The sequence below is a fragment of the Mus caroli genome, unplaced genomic scaffold (assembly GCF_978045245.1).
Source record: "Mus caroli unplaced genomic scaffold, Mus_caroli_1 scaffold_14, whole genome shotgun sequence".
Classification (NCBI taxonomy): Eukaryota; Metazoa; Chordata; class Mammalia; order Rodentia; family Muridae; genus Mus; species Mus caroli.
The window spans coordinates 4,885,530-4,905,398 of NW_028227269.1; the positions used below are offsets into that span (position 1 = coordinate 4,885,530).

The following is a 19,869-nucleotide window of genomic DNA, read 5'->3' on the forward strand; positions in this document are numbered from 1 at the left end:
AAGGACGGAAACCACATCCTAGAAATAGCAAGAAAGTAATCCCTCAACAAAACAAAAATAAAAGGAAGCAACAATTACTTTTCCTTAATATCTCTTAATATCAATGGACTCAATTCCCCAATAAAAAGACATAGACTAACAGACTGGCTAGACAAACAGGACCCAACATTCTGCTGCTTACAGGAAACCCATCTCAGGGAAAAAGACAGACACTACCTCAGAGTGAAAGGCTGGAAAACAATTTTCCAAGCAAATGGCCTGAAGAAACAAGCTGGAGTATCCACTCTAATATTGAATAAAATTGACTTCCACCCCAAAGTTATCAAAAAAGACAAGGAGGGACACTTCATACTCATCAAAGGTAAAATCCTCCAAGAGGAACTCTCAATTCTGAATATATATGCTCCAAATGCAAGGGCAGCCACATTCATTAAAGAAACTTTTAAAAAGCTCAAAGCACATATTACATTATACCCCACACATTAGTAGTGGGAGACTTCAACACACCACTTTCATCAATGGACAGATATTGGAAACAGAAACTAAACAGGGACACAGTGAAACTAACAGAAGTTATGAAACAAATGGACTTAACAGATATCTACAGAACATTTTATCCTAAAACAAAAGGATATACCTTCTTCTCAGCACCTCACGGGACCTTCTCCAAAACTGACCATATAATTGGTCACAAAACACTCCTCAACAGATACAAAAATATTGAAATTATCCCATGCACCCTATGAGACCACCATGGACTAAGGCTGATCTTCAATAACAACATAAATAATGGAAAGGCAACATTCATGTAGAAACTAAACAACACACTTCTCATTGATACCTTGGTCAAGGAAGGAATAAAGAAAGAAATTAAAGACTTTTTAGAGTTTAATGAAAATGAAGCCACAATATACCCAAACCTATGGGACACAATGAAAGCATGTCTAGGAGGGAAACTCGTAGCTCTGAGTGCCTCCAAAAAGAAACTGGAGAGAGCACACACTAGCAGCTTGACAACACATCTAAAAGCTCTAGAACAAAAGGAAGCAAATTCACCCAAGAGGAGTGGGTGGCAGGAAATAATCAAACTCAGGGGTGAGATCAACCAAGTGGAAACAAGAAGAACTATTCAAAGAATCAACCAAACGCAGAGTTGGTTCTTTGAGAAAATCAACAAGATAGATAAACCCTTAGCTAGACTCACTAGAGGGCACAGGGACAACATCCTAATTAACAAAATCAGAAATGAAAAGGGAGACATAACAACAGATCCTGAAGAAATCCAAAACACCATCAGATCCTTCTACAAAAGGCTATACTCAACAAAACTGGAAAACCTGGACGAAATGGACAAATTTCTAGACAGATACCAGGTACCAAAGTTAAGTCAGGATCAAGTTAACGATCTAAACAGTCCCATATCCCCTAAAGAAATAGAAGCAGTCATTAATAGTCTCCCAGCCAAAAAAAGCCCAGGACCAGATGGGTTTAGTGCAGAGTTCTACCAGACCTTCAAAGAAGATCTAATTCCAGTTCTGCACAAACTATTCCACAAAAGAAGTAGAAGGAACTCTACCCAACTCATTCTATGAAGCCACAGTTACTCTGATACATAAACCACAGAAAGATCCAACAAAGATAGAGAACTTGAGACCATTTCCCTTATGAATATAGATGCAAAAATCCTCAATAAAATTCTTGCTAACCGAATCCAAGAACACATTAAAGCAATCATCCATCCTGACCAAGGAGGTTTCATTCCAGGGATGCAGGGATGGTTTAATATATGGAAATCCATCAACGTAATCCATTATATAAACAAACTCAAAGACAAAAACCGCGTGATCATCTCGTTAGATGGGGAAAAAGCATTCGACAAGATCCAACACCCATTCATGATAAAAGTCTTGGAAAGATAAGGAATTCAAGGCCCATACCTAAACATGATAAAAGCAATATACAGCAAACCAGTAGCCAACATCAAAGTAAATGGTGAGAAGCTTGAAGCAATCCCTCTAAAATCAGGGACTAGACAAGACTGTCCACTCTCTCCATACCTATTCAACATTGTACTTGAAGTCCTAGCCAGAGCAATTCAACAACAAAAGGAGATCAAGGGGATACAAATTGGAAAAGATGAAGTCAAAATATCACTTTTTCAGACGATATGATAGTATATATAAGTGACCCTAAAAATTCCACCAGAGAACTCCTAAACCTGATAAACAGCTTCAGTGAAGTAGCTGGATATAAAATTAACTCAAACAAGTCAATGGCCTTTCTCTACACCAAGAATAAACAGGCTGAGAAAGAAATAAGGGAAATAACACCCTTCTCTATTGATACAAATAATATGAAATATCTTGGCATGACTCTAACTAAGGAAGTGAAAGATCTGTATGATAAGAACTTCAAGTCTCTGAAGAAAGAAATTAAAGAAGATCTCAGAAGATAGAAAGATCTCCCATGCTCATGGATTGGCAGGATTAACATTGTAAAAATGGCTATCTTGCCAAAAGCAATCTACAGATTCAATGCAATCCCCATCAAAATTCCAACTCAATTCTTCAATGAATTAGAAAGAGCAATTTGCAAATTCATCTGGAATAACAAAAAACCTAGGATAGCAAAAACTCTTCTCAAGGATAAAAGAACCTCTGGTGGAATCACCATGCCTGACCTAAAGCTTTACTACAGAGCAATTGTGATAAAAACTGCATGGTACTGGTATAGTGACAGACAAGTAGACCAATGGAATAGAATTGAAGACCCAGAAATGAACCCACACACCTATGGTCACTTGATCTTCGACAAGGGAGCTAAAAACATCCAGTGGAAGAAAGACAGCATTTTCAACAAATGGTGCTGGCACAATTGGTTGTTATGTAGAACATGGCAAATTGATCCATTCCTATCTCCTTGTACTAAGGTCAAATCTAAGTGGATCAAGGAACTTCACATAAAACCAGAGACACTGAAACTTATAGAGGAGAAAGTGGGGAAAAGCCTTGAAGATATGGGCACAGGGGAAAAATTCCTGAATAGAACAGCAATGGCTTGCACAGTAAGATTGAGAATTGACAAATGGGACCTCATGAAACTGCAAAGCTTCTGTAAGGCAAAAGACACAGTCAATAAGACAAAAAGGCCACTAACAGATTGGGAAAGGATCTTTACCTATCCTAAATAAGATAGGAGACTAATATCCAATATATATAAAGAACTCAAGAAGGTGGACTCCAGAAAATCAAATAACCCCATTAAAAAATGGGGCTCAGAACTGAACAAAGAATTCTCACCTGAGGAATACCGAATGGCAGAGAAGCACCTGAAAAAATGTTCAACATCCTTAATCATCAGGGAAATGCAAATCAAAACAAGACTGAGATTCCATCTCACACCAGCCAGAATGGCTAAGATCAAAAATTCAGGTGACAGCAGATGCTGGCGAGGATGTGGAGAAAGAGGAACACTCCTCCATTGTTGGTGGGATTGCAAGCTGGTACAACCACTCTGGAAATCAGTCTGGCAGTTCCTTAGAAAATTGGACATAGTACTACAGGAGGATCCAGCAATACTGCTCCTGGGCATATATCCAGAAGATGTCCCAACTGGTAAGAAGGACAAATGCTCCACTATGTTCATAGCAGCCTTATTTATAATAGCCAGAAGCTGGAAAGAACCCAGATGACCCTCAACAGAGGAATGGATACAGAAAATGTGGTACATTTACACAATGGAGTACTACTCAGCTATTAAAAAGAATGAATTTATGAAATTCCTAGGCAAATGGATGGACCTGGAGGGCATCATCCTGAGTGAGGTAACACAATCACAAAGGAACTCACACAATATGTACTCACTGATAAGTGGATATTAGCCCAATACTTAGGATACCCAAGGTATAAGATACAATTTGCTAAATGCATGAAACTCATGAAGAATGAAGACCAAAGTGGGGACACTGTGCCCCTTCTTAGAATTGAGAACAAAACACCCATGGAAGGAGTTACAGAAACAAAGATTGGAGCTGTGATGAAAGGATGGACCATCTAGAGACTGCCATACCCAGGGATCTATCCCATAATCAGCTTCCAAACGCTGGCACCATTGCATACACTAGCAAGATTTTGCTGAAAGGACCCTGATATAGCTGTCTCTTGTGAGACTATGCCGGGGCCTAGCAAACACAGAAGTGGATGCTCACAGTCAGCTAGTGGATGGATCACAGGGCTCCCAATGGAGGAGCTAGAGAAAGTACCCAAGGAGCTAAAGGGACCTGCAACCCTATAGGTGGTACAACATTATGAACTAACCAGTACCCCGGAGCTCTTGACTCTAGCTGCATATGTATCAAAAGATGGCCTAGTTGGCCATCACTGGAAAGAGAGGCCCATTGGACTTGGAAACTTTATATGCCCCAGTACAGGGGAACGCCAGGGCCAAAAATGGGAATGGGTGGGTAGGGAAGTGGGGGGGAGGGTATGGGGGACTTTTGGGAGAGCATTGGAAATGTAATTGAGGAAAATATGTAATAAAAAAAAAGTAAAAAAAAAAAAAAAAAGAGCACTAAGTACTCTGCCAGAGGTCCTGAGTTCAAATCCCAGCAACCACATGGTGGCTCACAACCATCTGTAATGGGGTCTGATGTCCTCTTAGGGTGTGTCTGAAGACAGTGACACTGCACTCAAATATATATAATTAATAAGTAAATCTTAAAGAAAAAGACTATGTCTGAACACAAGATACTAGACTTTGTCCAGAGGTGTGATACCATAATACTGAAAATGGAAGATGAAGGATCCAACAGTTTGCCTCAGAGATTATCTGTCTGCTGGAGTAAATGAGACAATTCTTATCTACTGCATCCTGAAGAAGAAATCCTGGTATAGTAATGTTATACATGTAGTTGTTCTCAGAAGCCTCTTTAAGATCTTGTGACGAGAGTAAGAGTACATGCCAAGACAGGACTAAGAATAGGTGACAACTTGTTGAAATAAAATTACATAGTCCAATGAGTCATATCTTCAAAACAGGAGGGTGGAAAAAGAACCATAAATATAATTATTATATAAGAGCCTATGAAGTGTGTAAATATTACTCAACTCACAAGCTAACAAGTTAAGTGGGCACAGTTTCATATATGCTTGCTTAAGTAAGGATTAAAAGGACTTTGCTTCTCAAGATGGAAGCAATAGCTAGAGCAGTTGCCAATCCCACATCACCATGGCAGTCCAAGCAGATCTAGATTGACACACAAGAGATAGGTTGCATTCAAAGAGCAACACACTGAGCCTAGAAGCCTACCCCTCTAGAGCAATGAGTAAAAAAAAAAAAAAAAAAAAAATCAGTTCTTTATCTTAGAGGAGGCACGACCTCATCCTTCAGAGTTGTTTCCTGGAAACGAACCCAACAAATAGCCCAGTTAAGGAGTGGCCATGGCTTTGCAAGTGGCATAGCCAGCAAGATCTATGAGAGCACAAGAAAGGAACGATGGAGTATAACCCAATAGGAAGCCCTGCTCCTAGGGCTGGCCCACAGCTCTGTAATTCAGCAACTTAGTGTACTTTTTCCCTCCTTTAAAACAACTGGGTCTTGCTCCAATGACTAAAGGGGAGGGGCTCTAAGGCTCACTGCTATTCACAGATGTCATTCTGAAGGTGCCTTTATTGAATAAATCTCCTTAATGAGTCCTTAGTGACTGTGCCATGATAAGTAGGTCAAACCTGAGGGGGGGGGAGAGGGAGAGAGAGAGAGAGAGAGAGAGAGAGAGAGAGAGAGAGAGAGAGAGAGATGATTTAGCTATTTTTCCCATCCTTTTCAGAACTCTCCCTGGTTTTGTAATGTTGAAATCAGAATATTACAGCCTGAGGAAGAAACTTCTGTTAATTCTCAAAGAGTTCACAATCTGCCACATAAATCAGAGTAATGTGGTGAATTGTGATAAGCACAGCCACACGTGTGCAGTTCCATTAAGTCCTTTGTCCTCCCAGGGAGAAGAGGAAAGGCGGCTTTATGTCATCTTGCAATATCAAATTATCTGCTATTTTTTAATATTGAACATCTTAAAGTCATATCTGGGGTTGTTTTGTGAAAAGTGAGCCGATGAATAATTTAGAATGGTATCTTTGCACCTTTCCCTGCATATAAAAAATGTAATCTGACTTAATTGTATGTTGCCATGATAACATTAAGGAAGTCCCTAAGGGATAACTGGGACATGCCTGGCTTAATGAAAAGTCAAAGGACATTACTTGAATTTATATGCACTCAGTTCTCAAGCCCAGGCTGCATATTTTCTAGGCTCCAGTGCCGGCCTCCCTCTCTAGAGAGCATGGAGTGCCTAGTGGTGTCTGTGGTGTCTCACCATTGCTCAAACAGCTAATTAACTGCTTATCATAAATTTCTCATTTGGAAATCAAGAGGCTTGTGAAAAATCTGTTGGAACCATAAGCTGGGATCCATATAACTTCATTACTCATTGAAATCAGAATCCTTTTGATAGTAACATTTTTTTTTGCTTTGTCTTGTCTGTGTGTGTGTGTGTGTGTGTGTGTGTATTCCCAGGTCCTAGGGCATCCATCACATTGATAACCATTAAAACTATGTGCTACACAACAACAAGTAAGTGCCTACAGGAAAACCATACAGTAGAAGCAAGAATTACCAAGGCAAAATATGTCTGTATGTATGCAATGAGAAACTCCCCTCAGGGCTAGCAAACTCAGATGGAGGAGGTTACCATTGACATTTGTAGGCAGAGAACTAGGTGCTGTAGAAGCCAATCAGAGTCAACAATCTAGACCTAAACTGGAGGCTAGGGTCAGCCAGTCCAAGTCATGAAAGTTCAGTGAATAAGGAAGAGGTTGTAGGTAAACATTCAGAATGTCAAGAGACATGGTTGAAGAGGACTGAGCATTGGAAGTCCCATGCCATTCACCAGCTCCAAAACTAATCCCCAGACTGTGTGGGTTTGCTCCCAGCATATGTATGCCTTAGGAATCATCCCCTCCTTTCTCAGCAATGAGTTGGTGCTTCTGGTCAGGTGCTGACACTTCATGCATGGCACTAAACTGAAGGCTGTTCAGCTTACCTTTGATGCTTCCTCTCACTTTCCTCTCCCTCTCCAAACACACCTGCCTTACATCCTAGCCTTTCTTTCTATAGGCATGTGTGGTCTCTGTCTGCTCCTCCTCTAGTCCCTCTCCTTTCTGTATGCCTCCTCTTTTCTGCCTACCCAAAAACTGCCTATTCTTTACACGCACATCCACTGCTAGCTTCTAACAACTTCTGATTGCCTACCTCCCCCGCCCCCAGAACTCTCTATTGCTTCATCTTTGATTGCAGCACTTATATTACAATACCTATCATGGTGTTGACGCTGTGTTTAAGTATTTATGCTCACTTCTTCCTAGTTTACCAGGTTAGAGTTATTTTTTTAAGCTTAGGACCTATCTTGTTCTCTTTTCCTCTTGGCAAGACAGAAGACAGAGCCATTAACTCAGCATTTGCCTCATAAAAAATGTGTGTGTGTGTGTAAATATGTATATATGTATTTGTTTGTGTGTGTTTGTGTGTGTGTGTGTGTTGCTTTTTCAGTGTCACAGTGCATTTGAGTTCTTCTTTGTACTTGAGACATATAAATGGTTCATTTTTTTCCAGGTGACAATCACAGTAGTCCTTAATTTCCACAAATGATGAAACAAAGCCTTGGATTGGACAAATGAATAGATAAAACACTAAGACAAGTGGCATCATGCCACCCAATTGCACAAAAGACCCAAATCTGCACCCAAAATCTGACTGTCCTATAGTATCTGATTGGCTGAGCCACTGGCTCTTCTTAATGTGCTCTGTAAGAGTGTCACTCTCACAGGAAGAAGATAATGTGTCAGGCTCAGAAGAGTAAAACTGTCCTCATGAATCCTGGGTACTGCTCTGAGGATCTATTATATCAATGACCTAGTTGAAGTAAAACGACTTCTGTGCACTCAGGATGAACTTGGCTTGATTTAAAGGGTGAAACTATCGGTGAGCCCCACTAATGACCTAAAGCAAAGGTCAGTTCCAAAGAGAAGTGAGGAGAAAAGAATGTATGTGGGCAGCTGGAAAATTCTAAGTCAAGATTTACATTCTCTAGAAATTGTGAAGATCTGGATATTGAAGGAAGCAGCAATAAAGAATTAAAAAAAGTAGAAATAGACAAGAAAAAAAAGCCAATCATTAATTAGGGAGATGAGAAAAGAGTCATCAGCCCCTAGGAACTGTGTTACCTGAGAGAAATGCAGTACGAGTTTTTAAACATTTGGTCTTATGTGTGCATTTATGTGTTTATAGCCGATGTAACCACACACACACACACTCCATGGCAGGCAGGTAAAGGTCAGAGGACAAAGTCAGCTCTCTCCATCCAATCATGTTTGTCCCAAGAATCTAACTTAGACTTCAAATAACTACCTGCTGAGTCACCTCACCAGCCAAAAGGTCAACCTTTTCAATGGCACCAGGAGTTTAAATTCAAGAGGAAACCTTCATATTGATTTTGATAGCAGGATCACACTGGGAGTTAAGAAATGGAAGTTTGGAGTAGACTGTCAAGTCTGAGATAGATTGGGAGAGCTTGGGTAAGATGCAGTCTGGAAAGAAGCAGGCACAGGTCTTTCCCCCAGGGGCTATCAGGAAGGAAGAAGACTGGGCTAAGCAGATGGAACACATTTCAGTGGTACTACTCTGGTACTTACAGAAATAAGACAGACATGTTCTTTGGGGTTCTATAAGCAGAGGAATAATGAATTGGTTCTCTAAAGCCAACATCTACCACAAGAGCCAATTTCTGTCCAGAGCCTTAAGCAAAAGCTACAGCATGCAAATGTTAGGTGGCACAGGCTACTGATTCTCCAATGCAAGTTATAAGGTGACAAGCAGCCATGAGCCACTGTTTGTTATATTCTGACTATATTTATTGTTACATTAATGACATTAAGGAAAATGCAGTACAGTGGTCCAGCCCTCAAGCATCACTGATTCTCTAATAATCAAGCATTATTAGTATCATGGACAAATATGAGGTGTTTCTGGCTCTCCTGCATTTATGTCTTTGGACAACCCCAGCTATGATGAAACCTCACAGGTAACTACCCACTATGGCCAGCTGCTTCTAGAATATGTCATTGACCACATAATCCCAGAGAAAATTGAGCTCAATTTGGAGCCTTTGTGGTAGAGGACATTGTGACAAAGAAGCAAACTTCCAACTTGTTTTCCTTGAGTATGGTGGCGCTATTTGGGAAGGTTGTGGAAATCTTTAGAGGATGGAACCTCATTGAAGAAAATAAGTCACCAGTGGTGGGTTTTGAGGTTTTACTATCTGTCTGACCTTAATCCTGTTTATTCTCCACTCACTGAATGCTTATGTAATATGACCAGCTACCTCCCATCCCTGTCACATGATACTCCACCATGATGGAATCTGTCACCTCAAACTCAGCCAGCCCTTACGTTCCTTTTGCATGTGTTGGTCATAGCACTGACAAAAGTAACTTATTCCCATGAGGATCCTCTTGCATAGGTGACAGGCTGAGATGTCTCTCCTCATCTTGCATAGGTGACAGGCTGAGATGTCTCTCCTCATCTACCTTCTCTGGTGAGATCAGAGAAAATAGCAAGGAAGAACATGGCATTTGAAGGAACCTCTAACCCTGAAAAACTGCAGATCCCAAAGTTGGTTTCTATCTACCCTTGTAGATGGATTCCTTTGTTGACGAGTTTCTCTTCAACTCAAATTAATTATGCTACAGAGATTTCCCTGAAGCTTACTAAAGGCAGATCATTCCTCAAACCTACCTATTGAGAGCTAGTCTCACTACCTTTTTGTTTGTTCAAAACAATTAGCACTGAGTTGTGTTTTTTTTAAATGCCCATCTACTTTTGTAATCATTCTTTTATATTTCCCCTCTGCTTCTAAATAATCTTTGTAAATGTTGCACACATGCATGCATGTTCATACATACATGCATGTTCATACATGCATGTGTGTTCACACATGCACACATGCATGTTCATACAGGCATGCAAGTAAACCATAAGTATTGCACCTCTTTTCCTAAATAAAGGTAAGAGAGAGGAGAGTGGAACAAATATCACAACTAATAAGATGACGTGTCCTAAAGTTTCACTGTCATGACAAGACTCACTTCCCCTCAAAACTCATTGTTTCACAGAGGGCCTCCATCTGTAATGTGGAAAATGAAAGACTCTCATACCTTGGGTGGCAAGTTATAATGAGTTTGTAGTGATGACAGAGAAAAGAAGTAGCCCCTCTGGGACGCCAAGCAGTCTTCATTGTCTCCTGCAACCCTGAAATAGACATTGGTATGACTTTAGAGAATTAGGGACAACAAAGCGGACTCCACTGAGTGAAAGGTCTGAACAATAACAGTAAAGTCAAATGGCATCACATGCATCCATATAGATACTCCTCCCAGAAAGTGGATACCAAATTTTCCCTCATGTTCTGAATGAGCAAATAGGCTCATGGGGATCAGCAGTTTTACACAATGGTAAGAAAGTCCATCCTACATTAGAAACCTCACCTCTGATGTCCAGAGTTTGTCTTCCCTCCCAGAATGCAATTCTGACTCTTATTTGTGACCTTCAACTAAAAGCCAAATCTCACAGGTTAAAAATTGCCAGGAACTGATCACCTTCTCAACACACCCATTGTCAGCTCTTGAGGCAAGCACATCTAGGGGCACTCCATCTGATTCCCTTCTTATAAATCTTTGTATTTGAAGGCATTGACAGCATCACTAGTAAGATTACGAATGTAACTTGTGTTCTAAGCAATAACCTAAACCAGGGTCTTCTGCTGCCCAGCAACTGTTTAACCACGGATTAGCTTATTTTAGTCACTCTTTGCATGGCTATGGATCCAGGAGCAAATCAAGAACGCCTTAGAGGAAGTCTGTGAAAGTGGAACTTAGCTGGGAGTTCTACAGAAGGTAACAAACAAGAGGCAAAGAGTTATCGAAGGTCCCAAAAGCCTGCATTACAGGGATGGTCCCTAGGAAGGTTCCCAAAAGCCTGCATTACAGGGATGGTCCCTAGGAAGGTTCCCAAAAGCCTGCATTACAGGGATGGTCCCTAGGAAGGTTCCCAAAAGCCTGCATTACAGGGATGGTCCCTAGCCTGTGGCATATCAGGAGACATGAAGAATGCAGGAGGTGAGCTGAATGACAGCTTTGGGGCATTGGTGGTTTGCCCTTGATGAAGCTGTCAGACCCTGGACTCCTCTTTCCATTTTGCATCTTGAGAGGTTTTGCCTCCCCAGAGACTCAGACATTATGAACAAATTCATGATAGACATGATGGGCTAAATAAATCTTTTTCTTCTTTATAAATGGATTGTCTCAGGCATTTGTTTCAGTAATGGAGGGCTGACTAACATATCTACTTTGTTGTAACAAATATACACTGAACTCTCTTACTCAGAAGTTGCATGGACTGTATTATTTCTCTACCTGAGCTCCTTATCAATAAACAGATGAAAGTGACATCTTCTCAGGAAGACCCTCAGGATTAAATGTGGCAACATGTTTATTATTCTGGTCACATATTAGGCTTTAATAAATATTAGCTCCCTTTACATTTGTACCTTTTCCAACATACATTTAAACTAGGTTATTGATTTATGAGTAAGTTACTGTAATATCTATTATTAAAACTAACTTCAAATAACTTATAACCTTACACTGTTATACTATTACACTAAAGCACTGTTATACTAAAGCAGAATGTCAATCCATGGAAAATTTCAAGTTCCCTTAATGAATGTCTATATTTTGAGATATATTTTGGGTCTCACATATTCCAGCCTAGTGGAAAACTCACTATGCAGCAGAAGATAACCTTGGGATTTTGCTCTGCTTAATTCTTCTTTACAAATGCTAGGATTGTAAAATTGTGTCAGTGTAGACAGTGCTGGAAATCTAACACCAGACTTCATACATGTCAGGCAAGCACTTCATACATGTCAGGCAAGCACTTCATACATGTCAGGCAAGCACTCTACCAGCAAAGCTGTATCTCCAGACCTGCACCGTCTTTAACAGAGTACAAAGACTGAAGGACGTGAAGTAGGAGACCACATAAAACAGGTCCACAAGCAGTAGGATAACTTTGAAACCATGCTCCAAGGAAGTCGCTTTTACCAGGTTTTAGAATAATGGCCCCTGCCTAAAGAAGAAAATCAATTACAATATAGAAAAACATCATCTAGAGTAGAACTGTATAAAATGCACTTACACAGAGGATCCCTACTCAGCAATGCTAATACTTTGACATGTGATTCATTTTCAAGAATATGAATGTATCTGTATAGATAGCTATCCATTTGGGGTCTCCATCAAATCTATTCCATACTGTGAGCATCACTTAAATGTGATTCATGCCATCACTTGATATTACTCCTAAGGCTCCAGATTCAAGTCTTTCTCAACAACAGACTGTCCCAGATGTTTTGAAGATGGGCTAGGAGAAGCTTCCAGATAGTGCTTTATATAGTTAGCTGTTGGGCCATGAGAATCCAGTTCAGCTTATTACTTGTAATGTAATCACCTATCATCTGTGCCCTGTTTACAGATCCAGTCCATTCAGAGACAAGGGTCTCTCTGGCCATGGAATGGGAAAATAGAGCTGACAAGGAATGGATGGTTTAACCCCTTATGCTTGCTCCATTTTTCTGGAATTTAGTCATATATCTATCTAAACTTGTTGTTTTTCCAAAGGTCTCTAGGCAACACAAGGCTGTGAAGGAGGAGGCAAAGAGAACATCTTAGACGTAAATCCTGTTAATTCATCCTCTCAGGGTTATTTGCTGAATCAAGAAGTGGTTTTTGTTCTTACATATATTTCCCATCCTTTTGGTACAAGAACTGCTGAACTAAGAGTATCCAACCTACTCTTGGATACTCAGGAATGTTGTTTCCTTTTAGCCCTTGTTAATCTTCTCTTGCTATTTCTGCCTCAGAAATCAGGAGTGGAAAACATGATACATGTGTTTTGCTTTCAATTTGGTTCTAGAAATTATATATATATATATATACATATATGTGTGTGTGTGTATTCATATGTTGATATGTTGTTCTCCCTAAAGGGTGTATATATTTCCTGATCTCAACCTAATTTGATTGGTTGTGGTTAGAGTTGTAGAGAGAAAGTCTAAAAGAGACTATCAGACAGGTAGAGAAGATGCTAGAATAATCAAGGCTTCTAAGAAAACACAATTTTGACACATCGGAGATTGTATCTCTGTGTGGGTACTGCTAAAGTTACCAGGCCCTCTTCCCACAGTGACAGCAGCCTTCCTCAACCTCAGGGATGCCCTGTCTTCCTGTCACATTGTGAAAAGCCAGCCCAGAGATGTGTTTTGGTCTTTCTGTCAGAGAAGACTTAAGAAGAGAGACTCCCCACCGGAGTTGCCAGCACTGTTGAGGATGCTTTTGCGTTTTACCGCAGAGGTCCCGTGTTGCACAGATAGAAATTGAGGTGTGAGCGGGGTACTAGCTTCACCTATCCTTTCTGAGGAACAACTAACTCTCTGATCTTCATGGGAATACTGGTGATGCTTTTATGTCCCAAATTTGTCTTGATTTTAAAAATCAGCCGTCTTTATTTTAGCTTGAGATGGGAAATAAGCAGGGAGTAAAAATCTCTCTGTGTAAGCAGGAAAGCTAACTCCAGAGCCGGGGAGGATATAGGGAGGCAAATCCATTTAGCCTTTCTTCTGTGCATTAGGGACCCACGTGAAAAACTTGCAAGCAACCCAGAGAGAGCGAGAGCAGACAGCAGGGAGTGAACAAAGCAGATACTTAGTGCACATAGATAATATCCAACTCTAGTATCAGGGAGTGTGTGGCCAGGGAGGGCATCTCCTAGGAAACCATCAGATTATACCAGGAGAGACAGGCTTTAACATAAAAAGAGCTACAGGGGAAACAGTGCACCTCAGCTAGGAACAAACTGTTCAGCTATGCTCCCACCATTCCTTGTACAACAAATAGGCCTGCATTGCTCAGGTGGGTACAGCTGCACCCAGGGCGGGGACTCCTGTGCTCTGAGGTCTCTGTAAGAGAACTACTAGACAAAGCACAAGAAGCAGAGAGCTGACCACTCACCTTACCAGCCACGTTGGGGCTGCTGGCAGTATCTGTAATTACAGTGCTGCAGAAAAAGCATGAACCTAAGGAGGAGACTCCTTGCAAGATGGTACTGTGTGGGGTCCTGGTAGCTGCTGACAGATGTAAGTACTCCCGGGGAAGGGGGGATTGGTCACTTGTTGCTCTTCCTGGGGACTAGAATTTGGTTCCTCCATATATTCTGGGCATCTCACCTCCAGCTCCAGCTCCAGCTCCAGGGGACAGACACCTTCTCATAACACCCTCAGTACCCCACAAACACATGAATAACAATAAAAATAAATCTTTAAAAAGGAAAACATGCAAACCTTTTTCCACTACCCTCCCTCATTGTCTTTCTTTTCCTTCATCACCTTCTAACACACAAACACATATGCACATACACACATATACACATATATACAAGGTGGGATGAAGGAGGACACACAAACATATAATGGAACAAGAGAGGATCTGTTGCACTCTTCATTTTTTTTGTGAAGTTACTTCCAGAATTCATTGCAAGGTTAGCTTTTTAAAAAATAAAATAAAATTAGGCCTAGAGAGGTGACTCATGGGGTCAGACCACTGGCAGTTACTTCCAGAGAACCTGGTTTAGTTCTCTGCATCTAAATGGTGCCTAATAACCATCTGTAACTCCAGTTCCATGGAATTTGATTCCCTCTTCTGGCCTTTGCAGACACCAAGCATTCATGTCATATATATATATATATAGATAGATAGATAGATAGATAGATAGATAGATAGATAGATAGATAGAGATATATAGATATATAGATATAGATATAGATATAGATAGATATATATATAGATAGATAGATGCATGCATGCAAAGCATCTCTACACATAAAATAAAATTTAAAAATAAATAAAAACAAAAACTAAGTCCTATTTATGATACTTCTTCATTCCTCCCTTTGCTGCATGGCCAGGAAGACATGGGTAGAAGGGCCTGGCCTGTCTAAGCAGAGGCCCACAGGGCATGAGCAGCCCCCATGCATAGCTTCAAGTCCCATAATGATGGCCATAGATCATACAGAGAACCTAAAATGTTAGTACTCTCCCTGATAACTGGGAACTCTTGGTTGCCTAGCAACAGATAGGGATAGCACAATCATAAATAAATATACTTCGGAATAATTTTCTGAATCTTGTCATTTAGCCATTTAACAAATACAAGCCTGGATAATGAGATTCCAAGGTTGTTTCGATGTTGTTGTCTCTTCCCTGAATATTTTGCTTCTATCTGGTTAGGAACATATTTCATCCCAGTGTTTCTCTTGCCCAAAAGTGCTCCTTGAGAATGTGCGTGCCATCCTGCACTGGTAATGGAAGACACCAAGCCATCCTACCTATTTTGGATCCAGAGCTGGCCTGTATTCTAGTGACCAGAATTCTTAGGACTCGTGTGGATGGGTTGCTATGTGATGGGGAGGGGGACATTAAAAGGACAAATCCTTGACGTGTACAGTGAAAGGAATATTAAGGAATGTGACTGTTGTAGGCTACAAAGATAGCTCAGTGTGTGAAGGGCCAATTGTGCAACTGTGGGGCTCTGAGTTCAGATTCCCAGAATCCAAAGGAAACTAGACAGACAGAGACAAAGTACCATGCATGTTTCTCACATACTCACTGGGAGATGGGAGGCAGAGAAAGGAGAGCCCTTAGAAGCTTGCCTGTTGGTCTGGCACACACAGCTGTGAAAGATACCAAATAAGATAGAAGGGGAGACCCTGTGACCTCTATATTGCAGTATATGCACAGCTGTGCTGTCATGCATGCATGTGCAAGCAATGTGTGTGAATACACACATACACAGAGACAGACAGACAGACAGACAAGAGACAGAGATTTTTTAAAAAAGAAATGTAATTTTCTTAAATGAACAGGCTATACTCATAAACCAACAACTGTACTCTGGTGAAAGGAAGGTGTATTTGTTTCTGGACATTCATTAACATACATTACAAAAGCAATGATTTAAGATGGGACAGGTCTAGCCATGTCCTACAGTAGCTGCCTAGCATCTAAAAGCCAAGCTTCAACTTTATCATTCAAAAATAGAGGATTATTCTGAAAGCCATTGCTTCAAAGTATTGCAAGGAATACACAAGATAAACAAGGCCATGTGCATCCCAGGGAGGGTGCGAAATAGGTGCCTAGGAAGCAGGACCTCTGCTGCCCTGCATTCCACAGACAGAAATGCCCTTGGGTTCCTGAGAAAGCAGCTCTAAATGCCACAGCATCCTCCTTAGACAGTGAGCTGGAGCTCTAACTCAGCTTCTCTGCAAATTCAAACCAATGGTCCCATCTTCACATATCACTGATGCTCTGTGGTACACGCAGGAAAAGAGATAGGCTCAGTGCTTCATATGTGTGCAACCTTTAAAGTCTCTCTCTCTCTCTCTCTCTCTCTCTCTCTCTCTCTCTCTCTCTCTCTCTCTCTCTCTCTCTCTCTCTCTCTCTCTCTCTCCCTCCCCCTCCCATTCCTCCCTCTTTCCCTCCCTCCCTCCACTCTCTCTCCCCTACTCTCTCTTCCCTGTTTCCTCCCTCTGGCTGTTGAAGCTACTTCTGACTCAAAATCTCTCCCCACATGCAGTCTCCACCCCACCCACTCACTCCCCCCACCCTTGTCCACTGTCTTAGTCTGCCTCCACCTTCAGCCTTCACCCAGGACACTCTGACCTCCCTTTCCCTCCTCTTGCTAAATTTAGAGGAGAGCTGTCTCCCTGGTGTGAGAGGTTGGGGGCTGTGGCAGCAGGGTACTGAGCTGATCTTGAATTGGCTGTAGGCAGTGAGGGAAGGACAAATGTCAGGAAGACCTGCTGGCTGGTCACCCTCCCTCAGCCCTCCCCCCTCCCTATCAGCTCCTCAACAGAGTCTCTTGACAGGCAGGGTAAGAGGAAGAGGGCATGAGGGCCTTTGAAGTTTGGCTGCCTGTCACCAGAGCTCAAAGAGACCGAGGGCTTGTCAGAGCACAAGTCACTAGGGCTCTCCCCCTTTCCCAATTAATTCAGTTGGCTCCAGAAGGAAAAGATTGTGATCTGCCCAGAGCTGAGGCACAGGCTCAGCTCACTGGTGCGACACTGCTGCATCTTAAATCCTCAAGTGCTGGACCACAGCCATGGCACAAAAGTTTCCTTGGCCCTGAGCACCAAGCCCAGAGGCAGCAGGCAAAGATTACCTTCTTTTGGTCTGATCCTAGGCCTATGTACTTGCTGGTCAAAATCAGGAATCCTGGCCCTAGATCTTCCTCTTTCTTCGGGTTTGCTTTTTCTCATCCCCCAAGTTACCTCAAACCCAGCACCAGTCACTTATAACAGGGAACAGCTGGGCATATATGGGAAGGAAAAGCATAGCTCCTCTGAAGGCTGAGTCTTAAAAAACACAGAGCAGAATGAAGAGAAGCAAAGGTCAATGTGTGTGATTGAAACTACCAAAAAGAACCCCTTGCTTCTGTGCCGTCCTAATTACTTTTCTTGTTGCTATAACAAAATACCTGACAGAAACAATTTAAGGCAGGAAGAGTTTTCTCTGGCTCACAATTTAAGGGTCTAGCATATTTTTTCAGACTGCAGGAGCCTGAAGCAGCTGTCATGTGGCATCTAAAGTTAAGAAACAGAGGTAGATGAAGGTTATGGCACAGTTCATGTTCCTCTTCATTCAGTCAGTTCAGGACTCCAGACCATAGAATGTACCACCCCAACTCAGCTTAGGTCTTTCCTTCTCAAATTAATACAAGCTAGAAACTCCCTTAGAGACATGGCCAGAGGATTGTTTCCATGGTGATTTGAAATTCGATGGAATTGACAATCAATATTGAACACCCCATATGCCAAATTCAAACAAGGATGAAAACGATTCATAATTTTCAGCAGCAATGGTACATTTGTCAGAAATAGAACAAGGACCCTAAAGCAAATAGCAATGCCATTTTGCCCACTCTTCATCTTTATAATCAACTGTTTTGATTCTTAATCTAAACTTGAACTGATGGTGGTTACATGCCCCCCACCCCCAACAAGTTAGTGGAATACTCCAATCCATTTGTGTCTATCCTACCCTCTGTTTCCCCTGCTACAGCTGCCTTAGATTGCCCACAAGCACCTAGTGGCCAAGTCTGCATACTTCCAGAGTCTTCTTAATGAACATATGGCAGGATAGACCGGGGCAAGGATGGAGTAGGGCATCAGGAAGAAGCCTATTTTTTATGCTGGAATAGTATCTGTTGTGTGAAATATTTAAAAAAAAAAAAAAGCATCCCATGCTTCGCCATCTAGGCACCAGTGGACAGGCAGGCCTGTTCTCATCCCGACAGACTCTCTGACTCAGCTCTGAAATCTCTCCTCCCAGCTCACTAAGTTTCCACAGCTGGCTGCTGCCACACCCACCCCATGCTTCCAAATTCCTGCAGCTGACTAGAGCACACTCTTGCACCCCACATTCGGCTGCTGTACCTTTCTCCGAAACCCAGCTGAGACACCATGTGAAGGAAAACACCACACAATCTTAGTTTAGAATCAACAGGTAACACAATGGCTGGGCACAGAACCTAGTATCCTAATTTTGTAAACTAATCTATGTTATATAATTCCTCGAGTGGCATCCAGAAATGGGTGAGAGGTCAGAAAGGAGACTATTCCATGATAAAAATCAGTCATGTTTTCAGCAACACTAAAAAAGGAAGCCTCTTGGGAAAGACTTAAAGCAGAGCATCTGTGGGAGGAACATGGCATTTCTGCTCAAAAAGAATGTTATCGTTTTCAGGGTAACAGTGTGCTTGCTGAGCTAGGCAGATGACAGTGGTACAGAATTCATAAGTCTTGAGTTCTGATATGTGCCCCATCACCAGTCAGCTGGATGATTCTTAGTGGGTCCCTTTACCTCTCTGAGCCATGGTTTCTCAATCTGTAAAAATGAGGAGCATGCATGCCAAGTGTGTCTCGCGGGAGTGATATGGGGACCAAGTTCACAGGCATATGGGGAAGAGCTTTGTAAGGTGTGATTTGAAAGCTGTGGCTGTACAGATTGTTGGCAAGACAACATAAGGCCACACAGAAGGATTTTAAAGAAGAAGTAAGCCCTTAAAGTTACAAGCTGAAAGACAAGTCAAGGAGCCAGGTATGGTTTGAGAGGATGATAATGGATAATGGATTCTTTTGTGGAACAGCTGTACATGGAGCAAGTTGGCCACATTCTTGAGTCTAGCCTTGTGTCAGTAGTATTGTTTCATTTAAACTCAGAGTAGTCCAGTGCAGGACCATTTGCTTGTGCAGTGTGCCATGCTCAAATCCCTAAAGAAAGACAATGCATGCAGGATATTATAGAAGCCATAAGTTGCTGAGAAATGATATACAGCACATATCAACACCCCATAGACTCAAATCAAAGTCCCCATTCTCAAACATGGCTACCCTTTGCTAGCTTGACCTCAAATGAGCTGCACAGAGAATGCCATTCTAAGAAAATCACACAGGGAGTCACAAGATGGTAAGGGTCAGTTCAGTATTGTATCAGGTCGCTCGCTGGGGAAATAGGTCCCAATAATGTAGCTGACCTTTGCCCAAGTAATGACAAGGTTAGACCTGAAATTATTCTCCTGGAGGGATGAATTTAATATATCTGGGTACCAGGAAATTGGAGACATTGGAACATTCCATGGGATAAAGAAGTG

General features: G+C 41.6%; 1 protein-coding gene across 9 annotated transcripts in view; it reads right to left on the minus strand.

The window, feature by feature from the left end:
- The window catches only part of Tdrd15 (tudor domain containing 15), a 369,751-nt gene that overhangs the window by 153,747 nt on the left and 196,135 nt on the right, over window positions 1–19,869 (minus strand). For all 9 annotated transcript variants that reach the window (XR_015045178.1, XR_015045179.1, XR_015045168.1 and 6 more), the window contains one exon: window positions 10,263–10,356. The gene's annotated coding sequence lies outside the window, so the exon portion shown is untranslated. The remainder of the gene's footprint in view (window positions 1–10,262; window positions 10,357–19,869) is intronic.